The sequence below is a fragment of the Dama dama genome, chromosome 22, assembly GCF_033118175.1.
Source record: "Dama dama isolate Ldn47 chromosome 22, ASM3311817v1, whole genome shotgun sequence".
NCBI classification, from domain to species: domain Eukaryota; kingdom Metazoa; phylum Chordata; class Mammalia; order Artiodactyla; family Cervidae; genus Dama; species Dama dama.
In genome coordinates, this window is record NC_083702.1 from 6538441 (window position 1) to 6550523 (window position 12083).

The 12083-nt window shown below is 43.6% G+C and overlaps 1 protein-coding gene across 2 annotated transcripts in view; it reads left to right on the top strand.

Moving 5' to 3' along the window:
- The window catches only part of PACSIN2 (protein kinase C and casein kinase substrate in neurons 2), a 110483-nt gene that overhangs the window by 36933 nt on the left and 61467 nt on the right, over positions 1 to 12083 (top strand). Inside the window, exon 1 of one of the 2 annotated variants that reach the window (XM_061124381.1) lies at positions 6635 to 6719. The exons of the other annotated variant lie outside the window; for it this stretch is intronic. The gene's annotated coding sequence lies outside the window, so the exon portion shown is untranslated. Of the gene's footprint in view, positions 1 to 6634; positions 6720 to 12083 lie in introns of those variants that run through there. 2 annotated transcript variants of the gene reach the window in all.

A 12083-nucleotide genomic window follows, 5' to 3' on the forward strand; every position in this document is an offset into this window, starting at 1 on the left:
TTTCTTTCCTGAGTTTCCTCTGGGTTCACTGATATGACAGGCTATGTTTTAGTTCACATACCTGTAATGAAGGGGGCTGGTCAGTGAAGTTGGGAACTGTCATCCAGTGCCCTGTGCTCTCCCCTGGGGAAGAGGAAGCCATCGCCAGAAGTGCAGAGTGAGCCAGCCCTTGCTTACCTGACTCAGCTCAGGGGCCCCCTCTCCTGGGGAGTCTTCCAGCACCTCCTCCCAGCCTCCCCCTACTTCACTCCTTAGGTGTGGAGGTCTAACAGTACGGGTCACTTGTCACACTGTGTGGTTCTCTGGGAGCTTGTCTGTCTACCATGCTCCCCTCTAAGCAGCTTAAGGAAAAGTGCGATGAATTACTTAGCTTGTGACTCCCAGAGTCTAGCACAGAGAGTGTCCATATAAGTAAGCAAGTGGTAAAATCACACCAATAAGCCTCCAATAAAACATTAACACAGTGTGTCTCTAACTCTATTCCTGAAAATACCCCCAAACTCACCACAAACTCTGTTTGCCTCTCTTGAATTCAGACCATCTTCTTGGGTAGTTGCCCAAAGAAGGCTCAAGGTGTTCCTGGGACTGGGGGCAGTGGAGGAAGCTGTGTGACAGCTTAACCGCCGAGATGTGTTAAGGTCCAGGTGTTGCTTCTCACGGCATTTTATAAAATGCACGAGGAAAGATACTTGCATGTTTTTCTCTATCACATTGGTTCTTTGAAGTTTTTCTTAATTGGGCTGTCTGCTTTAATTAGTCTGGCTTCATATTATCTTTCTTTTTTCCCTTTCTTTCTTTCTTTTCCTTTTTTAAAACCTTTGGTCAAGTGTCAGAGAAGCAAAGAAGCTTACGTAAAAGGTTTTAACTTTTTTTTTTTTTTTTTTTTTTACTTTGCCAAAGATAGAACTGGCCCTTAGTTCAGCTTGTCCTGCCACCTTCTTTGATAGAGAATGTTAGACATTTGGCCTGGTTTTATTCCTTTTTCTGTACACAGGGGAGAAGAGTAAAGGTAAAATGGCTCTATCTATGTCTCGGTTCATGAGCGATATGAGAGGCTGACTGGGAGGACTTGAACATAGCTGCTACCCTCTCCCCAACCAAACCAACCAAATCAAACCAAACAGAAAAAGACTGGACTGTTTACATAACCTATTTATGAGCATGGTAGAGTTCTAGAATTTAAGATTTACTTCTCATTTGAAAAAAAGAGAAAAGTGAATACCTGTAATTATTGTATTAGATTTTACTTGTTTACTGACTGTCAAACAGCCATTGAGACCTGTCACAAGAGCTGCCGTTCCTAAGTTGCTGACTGGTGTGATCACATTTTTACTGCAGTGATGACAGAGAGAACCGAGCTAACCTGTTTAGAAAGTGGACCATTCGGGCTCCTCAGTCATTTGTGTGTGTTAGAGGATCAGTTATTCTAAGGACTGAGCCCTAGTAAAACGCATGGAGTGCCGCCATAGCACAGAACTTCCTTTCTTCAGCCTCTGCACCTGAGGACCTTGCCCACAGTTCCTGGAGAATGCCGGTCGCTGTGGCGCTTCTGATGCCGATGCTGGGAGCGGGAGGAACTTGTGCTTTCCAAGTTCCGCAGTGGGCTCCGTCCCTCCTCTCTTTCTTCCTTCTCTCCTGTCTTCTCCCTTCCTTATTCTTCCCTCTGCCTTTTCTCTTTACAGAGATACTATTTTACATACAATTGAATGGCCTCATTTAGAGGCTGTGACAGACGGTCCGCCTGTGCAGCCACTGTCCTTATCAGGATACTGGACATTTCCATCGCTTCAGGGAGTCTCTTGTGCCCCTGTGCAGGCAGCACCCCAGTCCCAGGCACGCACTGACCTGTCACCCTAGGTGAGTTTGCCTGGTTTACAATTTCATATGAGACACACAGTACGTACCTTTCACATCCGGTTTCTTGCTCACCATGGTATTTCTGTGGTTCATTCACTTTACATCTGTCAATGGCTTTTGCCTTTTAAATGCCAAGGAGTTTTTTTTACCGGGTGTCCTGATGTCCTGTATGGAGAAGTGCAGCAGAGAAATCAGGGCTCCGGAGGGGTACATGTATAGGCTGTCTGTAATCCCCCCTGCTCCCAACTTTCCCTAGCACTGGAGGAAGGCTGAGAGGAAGAGCCAGAAGACAAATGGAGATCTGTGTGTGTGTGTGTGTGTGTGGGCGGGGGGAGGGGGAGTGTCACCTTTTCACACTCAGAGCCTTGAGTCTTGCTAGTCTGTAAGTGTTGGGCTTCTCAGAATGCTTTTCTGGTTACCTTCAGCTTGTGGCAGCCAGAGTGATCTTGGTACTTGTCTTTCTAGAGATAGGGGGATGGGCATTCCTAGGCATTTAAGGTCTTGTGACCAGTGAGACTGCTCTAGGTCTTCTGCATGACTTCTGCCATCCGTGCTGGCGCTCGGCCAAGGCCACGTTCAGAGACACAGGAGCTGGGAAGCCCATCTGGTGTGCGGCCGCCAGGTTGCCCCCGCCTCTCACCCCAGCCTCGGCCTGGGAGTTGTCTAGCTGCTGTGGTGCTCCATCCTGGCTCAGCTGTTAGCTCTAACCCAGTTGGGAGGAATGAAGCACAGAATTGTATTTGCATTGCTCTGTTAACAACCCAATTACTGTGCCTGTAACCTTGCTAAGTGTCACCTTGTGAGAGGCAGTGGTCACTTAGGACTGGGGGAAAGCACCGTGCGGGGGTGGGGTGGGGAGAGGGGTGATAGCTAAAGGGTATGGCGTTTCTTTTTGAGATGATGAAAATGTCCTAAGCCGTGGATGATGGTTGCCATATCTGTGAATATACTGAAAACCACTGAGTTGTACACTTTAAATGGTTGAATGGTGTGGTATCTGAATTATGTCTCAAACCATTTTTTTTTAAAGTGTGGTTTAGAGCCAGGACAGACCAGTTGATGAATGGGGGGAAACTGACATCCCATATGATGTGACCTATTGCTAAATATCCTAGTTTTCTTCACAGCGCTAGTTCCATGGGGTGGGGTGGGGCGTGTGTGTGTGTGTGTGTGTGTGTGTGTGTGGTGGGGCATGTGTGTGTGTGTGTGTGTGTGTGTGTAAGAGTGTGGTCAGGAGGGGATGGACTTCAAAGTGTCAGGTGAACCTGAGTTTGAATCCCCATCTGGCTGTTGTTAGCTAGGTGTCTGTAGTGGTTTCTTCTCCATAAAAAGGGACTAGTAGTACCTATGTTATGTAGTCTTTTAAACGAGCTCGGCAGGCGCAGCCATTTTCAGCATGTGACAGTCATATAGCAAAGTATCAGGGGGAAGAGGTAGATGGTCAGACGTCCCAATGTCTGTGAACTGTGCTCAGTTAAGGACTGTTCACTTGAATCCCCCTGCTGACGTGCGTTGGTCACAGTGGCAGAGGTCAGCTAATTTGCTGGACTCTCAGCTTCTGAATTTTTTCTGCTTTAATACACATGGTTTGAGTAGGTCAATGATAAGCTCTTAGATAACCCACTCATGTCCCCTGCTTCATGAAGCCTTCCCACCTGGGTTGCTGCTCCCTTCACACTGATCCCTCAGCCCTTGAGGCATGCTGGTTCTAGTATTTATCAGCTCGTGCCATTTTAGTTATTTATACTTCTGTCCTGCCCATATGCTATGAGCAATGCAGGGCAGGGACCTTGGCTTTCCAGTTATGGGGCCCTGAGGCCCTAAGCACTGTGCCTGGTGCTAATGTTTGTTGAATGAATGCCCAATGGTTTTAATCCTGGGGACAAGCCAGATTGGAACTGGAAATACCAGTTTAGGCACCGTGTGCTGGAGGTTAGCCGTGGGTTTTCCTGGAGCAGTGTTTCTGCCCCAGCACCAGTTCAAAGGGCTGCACCCTGCCCCAGGATGGGGGAGCGGCCACAGGGCCGGGAGAGCTTCCCTCCTGCCAGGAAGCTGCTGGTGAGGGGTGCCCAGAGTTATGGGGAGGGAGAGAGTGCCCTGGCCGCACTGGAGAGCTGGTCTTATTACCTCATAGTCCTGCTGCTATTTGTGTTCTTACTTGATTCCTATAAAATTTGCACTAAGCAGCAGCTGTAGCCAGGACCCATTTCTGATCCTTCAGCGGAGCCGAGATGGAGAGGCAGTGTGTGCAGTGGGTAACAAATGGACTCTGGAGGCTGACCCCCTGGGGTTCATTCCTGCCCTGCCGTGTGCCAGCTCCAGGGCACAGGGCAAGTAGTATAAGCTCTCTGTGCCTCGGTTATCTCACCTGGAAAATGAAGGAGGTGAAATGAAGGCAGAAGGAGAAAAGGGCAACAGAGGATGAGATGGTTGGATGGCATCACTGATTCAATGGACATGAACTTCGGCAAACTACAGGAGGTGGTAAAGGACAGGGAAGCCTGGCATGCTGCAGTCCATGGGGTCGCAGAGAGTCGGATACGACTGGGCAACTGAACAACAACAACGTTTACACTCATAGGGTTATTTTCGTGATTAACCATACATAAAGTAAGCACTCAATAAATGTTTATTGAGCAGCCAGTGTTTGTTGGATTTACAAAAAATAAAGAGGATGAGGCTTTTAAATTTTGCTATGATTGCCCCTCTAGCCAAGAGTGGGGCTCTGGGACAAAGAAGAGAATTCTGTCATGCTACTTGACAGCAAGGCAAAGTACACAGTCGGCTTGCTTTGCTAAAACTCAGGTATTTACTGCTTCTTAGTGGAAGAAAATATCCCCAGAGAAGGGCTTTGGTGACCAGGTTTTTATGCTGCCTAAACTTAGCTGCACATGCTCTGAAAGAACTGCCATTAGTTTTAGAAAGCCTGTCTTGGTGTGGTCAAGTATGCTGAAATCATTTCAGCCTGAAATCATTTTTCGTCTTGCTCAGCCTTGTCCAGCCTTCTTGTCCATCACTGGAGAAAATGATCTTTGCGGCATTAAACCCTCAGTTCCTGATGCTGCCTGACCCTCAGCAAACCCCGGGATGAAGTGGCCAGCCTCTCTGCAGACCAGAGGATGCTACTCTGGTGTGCATACCTTTGTAAGGGTGTAATTGACCTATCTCAGCTGGCTGCAGAGCACAGTGAAATCTGTGTTGGGTTGACTTCTGAGAAATGGGATATTTCCTGCCACATCAGTAAATGAGGATGTCACGTAACTGTCAACTTTTAGACTGTGAATTTTTTTTTAAGTCATTGCTTCTCTTTTGTTGTTGTTGTATGGTTGTTGTTGTATGGGGAGGGTGAGGGGAAGGTGGTATAGTTTTCTGAGTAGTGTGAATTATTATTGTATGTCAAATAATTGAGGCTATTGTTGATATTGATATTGTCTTTGCTTTATTGGTGTTTTTCCATTAAGGACTTTCTAAACATGAGATTTTGGGAAGAGATTTTTAACCAATTCTGTTCTGTGTTATAAGGTCAGACTAGATGTCTGTTTTTAACTTAACATTTTTGAATGAAAATGGGTAGTAATGTATATCCACTTAGCATAATTTTCCCTTGTATATTCTTTGGCTAATTACATATTTTCTGAGAAAATATTTTAGGGACACGGGCAGTGTTAGGGACACTGGCAGGCTTAGGAACACTGAGCCCTTGAAGGATTTGTTTTTGTCTCTTTTTACGGATTACTTTGAATCTTCTCTTTCTTGCAGTGTTTATATTTTTGATGTTGTTGCATAAGTTTTTAAAACACTTTTTATCCAGGTATAAATATATATGTACACATAAAAGTGCACAAATTATAAGTGTGTATACCAATGGATTTTCACAAATCATCACACCCATAACAGCTCAAAAATCAGAGTGCTGCTCAGAGCATTCCTGGTAATCTCTTCCTTTCCCCTCTGCCCTGTCCTCACTCAGCAGAGAGTCATGCCTCCTCTTTATCTAACAAGAATTATACAGGATGTTCTTGTGGGCACATACATTTTTAAATGAGACAGGACCTCTTCCTTCTCACCGCAAGTTATATATATATTTTTTCTTCCTTCACTTTCAGTTCTTTGTAAAACTCTCAGAAGTAAGGTGTTTTGTGTTTGATGCTCACTTCTAGGGAATTACACTTGCGTATTTGAGTGCCCGAGTTCCGAGGAGGCAGTCATGCTGCTGAGATCGGGGTCCCCTTCCAGTGTCCAGCCTGAGTCTGCGTCAGGTTTCCCTGCACGTCCCCCTGTCAGACTGCTTTGCCTTAAACGTGTGGAGTCACAGAGAGAAGTGGAGCTCTACACGTAGGGGCAATGGAAGATTATGCTGTGCATATAAATCCCTGTCACGTTAACTCCTGGCTCCTTAGATACAGAGTGGATCTTTTTCCCTAGTAAGTGGAAGGATCCTGAATACAGGAAGAGATTCCAAGATGATCACATACAGTGTAAGTTAGTTCATATGCAGGTTGATTTGAGGTGGTGGGGGGTGATATGACCTTTGTTCTCAGTCTCTCTGATTTTTCATGAATACCGAGATTTCTGTTTGTCTACTTTCTGGGAAAAAAAAAAAGGAAGCTCTGCTGTGATGGTGCTGGCAGGCTCACAGCAGCGATCTGAGAACCTGGTGCCTGTAGGGTGAATGCAGCAGCGAAGGGGAATGGCCTTATCGCGGCTGCAAGGAGTCGGCAGCCAACAGGAAATGATGAAATGTGCTGGGAGAATTCTGCTGGGAGCTGAGGTCAGACATACCAGCAGGGTCGGGAGGAGGCAGGTACGGAAGCGGATCTGCAAAGTTAGGCAGTTGAAGCTGCTGCCTGCGACAGGAAAACGTGAGTGTGCTGTTTAGAACCTGCTTTTCCTTTAAGAGAGACCTTTTGAAAGTAAAATTTTCATTGATCTTTTTTTTTTTTTTCCTGAGTGATTGATGTACCAGAACTCTTACCTTTTAAGCACACCTTGTTTAGAGCTTCTTAATGGAAATGCTTACGCAGTTCAATATCGGCTGAAGAATGTGGAGTGTTTTATTCAAAACACTTTGAGAAAATGTCAAAGTAAATGTTTGATTTTCTTGATGATACATTTTGACCGAAACTAAATGAAGGTCTATGCTTTATAATTTCTACTCTGGTTTTAGAACATATGTGCATGCTTCATTTCAAAATAGATTAAATAATAAAGAATAATTAAAGAGTAAATTGAAAACTTTGGCATGTTTTATTTTAGAAAGCTTGCATACCTCTAGCTGTATGTTTTTCTTACTGAGTAGCTGAATGAATTACTTGAGTTAGCTTTTAATAAAGAGTTGGTTTTTTCCCCCCCTACTGTCAGGCATTATGTTTATCACATGCTGCCATTTCCTTTCTTAACAGCCAAATCTAATCTGCAAACATGTAACTGGGACGTGTGAGAGAAAATGAACAAATTAGCTTTTCCAGTTGACTGTAATTGCTGTTTCATGACCGTCTTTTCCAGAATCCCAGGATCAGCTTGCCGCTTGCTCCAAGGCCCCTCCTCCATCTTTCTCCTCATCAGTTCTTATTTTTCTTCTCAGCTGGACCCTGTGCCCTTGTCCCCATCCATTGCTATCACTGGACACTTTGTTTTCATTTTTATTGGGTAGTAAAATGTAAAACTTTTATGGTTTCAATAGCTGAGCAGCTTTACATACATATTTGTTTCTTTTCTTGGAAGTCATTTTCTGGAATTAAAACATTGGCCCTCTCTCTCTTTTCTTTGTTTATGCAGTACTGTAATTCTAGTTAGAAGATTTTTTTTAAAAAATTCCTGATACTTAAGTGATTCATCACTAAGTGAATATATTTATTGGGTTACCTATAGCTGTTAACATTAGAAAGGTGGTGTCCTCTATTCTCCAAAAAGTGCCATGTTAGTACAGTCTGTGCCGCGCAGAGGAGCATGTCTTCTTGTTAGGTCATTCCTAGTGTGAGGTATGTATTTCTAATACTTTCAGGATTGTATATTTCCTATTTTCTAGAATCCTCCCCCACCCAACATATGATATTTCTCTCAGACCTTAATCAGGTTTCACCCTTGCTCTTAGAATATCTCCTCAAAACCCTCTGTCTTCATAATGTGATATCTTACCTAATTCTCAGTGAATTTCAATGCTGCATTTATGAAAATAATAAACAAGTATCCTAGCTTCAAAATGAAGCATGTCTTAGAGGCCTGAGATTCAGGCCAGTAGTAAAAATGAGCCCCCCTCCCATACATTGTTAGTCTTCTGTTTTGCTCACCCATATAATTCTGTTATTTAGGAGGTGGCATAATTAAAAAGTTGGAACATGATCTTTAGAGTTGTAATAGCTCTTGTAGTCGTTACAGTCAGGCCCCTTCATTTTTTTAAACCAGGAGTTAAGACCAAGAGGTGAAATGCCCTGCTGACTTGTTCAAGGTCACTTGACTTGTTGGTGGCTGGGTGAGTCTGGACCCCAGGTCTCCCAATTTCTGGGCCATTGGCCTTTCCTTTATCTGCTTTCTCCATATATTATCTCAAGATAAATTGGCCAACACTGGCTTTTTTCCTCTGATGAGTCTATTTTCAAATACTCAGCTTTTATTCAGCAAGTTCCCTGAGTACCATTTGGCATAGGTGCTCAATGCATTACCTCAAGCACAGTGTTGACATTTCTCCCTCTGAGAGATTTTTCTTAAAAACAGAGTTCTCTATTTTATAAAGTTTTTTTTCCTCTCCCCTAAACTAGGTCTTACTCAATTGATACTGTTATAAGAAAACCTCATTATATCATTATCTGCTAGATGAGAAATCCAAACTTAATAAAATCATAATTAAAGAAATCGACTGAAGTACTTGATTCTTCTTTGAAAAGAGGATTCTTCAAGATGTGAAAGGAGAACCCTCTACTCTAGGGGAGCTTTATGGCCCCTGGGAAGGAATACTGACAGCTCTGTCTTGCTGCCTCTCAGCCTGGAGTAACTGGGTTTTGGAATAGATACACTTTAAAACAATACATTAAACCGTAAGTAAAGGGGGTAATGATTGAATTTATAAAAATGAAATTTACCCACAACCTTCCAGAAACATTTAAAAATAGTCTCTCCTAAATATTGAATTTGGATCCTCCGAAATTCAAGTATGGGAATTAGATGCAAGTAGAGGCATGCTGAGAACAGTGTGTGACTGTTCTCAGCCCTTGATGTGGCTCCCACTCTGCCCAGAGTCACCTTAAAATGCCTTGGAGAGGTTACAGAATAGCACTTATTTGTATTTTCTGAAGTATTTAGAGTATATATTACCGAGAATTTCTGAAACAAATACACTACAGTTTGGAAATAGGCATTTTCATAAATATTTTAACTGTACTTAAAATTGTGGTCGATAGCTTTATACCTGTCTTAATTTATAAAACCTGGTAATAAAGTAAGTTACATGAGCAATGTTTTTCGATACTAGGTCAGGGCTGTGTCTTTCCTTGTGGTGTTCTGGTAGCCACCTTTTTGTCACTGTCCTGAAGAAGCTACGGCTTTCGTTTCTGAGTCAGATGACCACATTGGGGGGTTGAAGAAAGGGTGAAGCCTGCTTCAGGGAGTGGTTTAGTTCACTTCTCCCATAATTTAGTTACCTTTCTTCCCCAATTAGCATTTTATATGTACTGTTACATTTTAGTACATATTAAATATAGAATATCTTAAATGGCTTCCTTTTCTTAATATGTAATTGGCTTTCTTAATATGTATATATATATAATTATACATGTATATAAACATATAATTAATATATAATGGTTCTAGTCAATAATAAGTAATATTTGACATTCCTCCTTGCACCTAGCTATTGCCTACAGTAGTGTAAATTCCGATTCTGCTTGTGAAGTTTAAAGATGTGAAGGGGGATATGATGTTGGCTTTGCTGCAGGCTGAGTAGGGTTTTAAAGGCAGCCCCTGAGGCTGCTCTTGGCCCAGAAGTCCCAGAGAGTGTGAGATGTTGGGGTCATCTGGGCCAACTTCACGTCTCTGCTTGAGGCTGCTCTTCAGACCTGCTTCTAGCTATGGCCTTAGAATCTCCTCTGAGGTTTTGAAGAAACTTCTGGTAACCCAAGTAGACCCCAGGCACTAGAAGCAGGTGAAGAGGACTGTGTGTGTTGGGGGTGGGGATGGATCGTATCAATGGAAAATATGGACCATTGCTTTGAATGAACGAATGAGTGAATGAAAGGATTGCGTGGTCCCCTCCCCATAGAGGTTGAAGGTGCTGAAGCCGTGTCTCACCGAGCAGGTCTGACTGCATCTGCACCTCAGTCCTGCCTTGGTGTCGGGTGACAGGCTAGGTGTCTGCTTAGCATCTCCAACAGCCTGGGAATCTGCCCTGTTTTGTTTTCATTAGACTGTCATACATGAATCATAAGACATGAATCTCTATGTGGACTCACAAGCTTATTGTTCTATTTTTGGATAACTTAAAGAATCTAACAGAAGGTGTCCTGAATTTGAAATGTGTGCCAGTGGCTATCACAATAGTATGTGATTTAAAATTTCTTACTGTTAATGTGAAGTGTGTGCTACACATTTCATACTGTCTTGTTTCCCATTGAGATTTGTTCTGCAGTAGTCCTTGAGGGAGATCAGGGAGAATGATTTTGCAGGAAAATGCTTACCTGACAAAATGTTATTGATGAAATTAACAGGGCTAAAATGTTGAACTTACCAATTTGGAATTCCCTTTGATTCTCACATTCCTAACACATTAGTAGTGCTTGTTTAGCAAACTCAATGAAGCCCAGGGCAATATGGGGACAATGAAGTGATCTCTCTGTGGTTCTTTTCTGATATCAGCTGACACAAAAGGGAAACAGCACAGGGCACAATGGCCTGATGACCAAATATCTGTTGACTTGGAAAACAGAAACATTTTGTTAATTTAGCAACTGAGGGTGTTCAGTTCAGGTTCACTTTATTCTCCAGATCGACCGTTATTGTGCAGGAAGAATGTTACACATCAAGACCAGGAGGCCATGCAGAGAAGTCTCAGGACCACTTTTTTTTTCAGGCAAAATCATTGCATATTTAATGTTAACTTCTAAGGCATTAATTTATCTTCGGCATATCCAGTAGACTGCTAAGGCTGAAGAGTTTGAATTTGGGATGGGCAAAGTTTGTCATAATGATGAAAAGTCATAATGTGAGGCTTATGTAACTTTGCTTGTTCAGCACCTGACTACTTTCGTTAATAGCTGTGCAGGCACCTGAGCCAGCTCTGTACTTATTTCCAGCATCCATTAGGTCACTACCTGGAGGGACAGTCCACCCGAATGCTGGCTGGCTGGATCACTTGTTTCAGGCATGCATGTGTTCAGCTTACCTGCTTGGCAGAGTTTGTTGTGTGCACAGTTTATGTCAGGCATGGTGCTGTAGGCCCTGGGATCCATGATGGTTGAGATTGAGTCCTTGCCCCCTAGAAGCCCCAGTCCAGACAGGTAAAGAGACTTCTAAACTCCAGGATGAGGAGTCTCCTCACACTGGCACCTTATCTGCTGTGAAGAATGGGAGAGGTTAGGTCACACCTCAGTTTGGTGGTGTGTTTTGAGAGAGAGATTTGTCAGGTGGACAAGAGAGGCAGAGGGAAATACATACTCGAAGGCAAGGAGGTCTGAGAAAACACGCTGTGTTCAGGAGTTGGATGTGGCTGACGGTAGTATATACACAGCCGGGCTTCAGGAGCCTCAGGTTTATCAGGTCCAGGCCAGTGTTTTTCATCCTAACCCCATTCTTCCGAATTATCTTTTTCTCTTCGTGGCGTCACCAGCTACTTTGCCGCCAAAATCAGAAATTTTTTTTAAGGGTTCTCCTTCCTTTTTTTTTTCCTCTTTTGAACTTTTAATTTTGTATTGGAGATTCCCTGGTGGCTCAGACAGTAACGAATCTGCCTGCAGTGCAGGAGACCCAAGTTCCATCCATGGGTCAGGAAGATCCCCTGGAGGAGGGCATGGCAACCCATTCCAGTACTCTTGCCTGGGAAATGTCATGGACCAAGGAGTCTGGTGGGCTACAGTCCACGGGGTCACAGAGAGTCAGGCACCATTCAGCGACTAACACTTTCAACATAGCTGATTGACCATGTTGTGATAGTTTCAGGGGAACAGCGAAGGGACTCAGCCATCCATCTACTTGTATCCCCATTCTCAAAATCAGGAACTTCCAATCCTTGTTCCCCT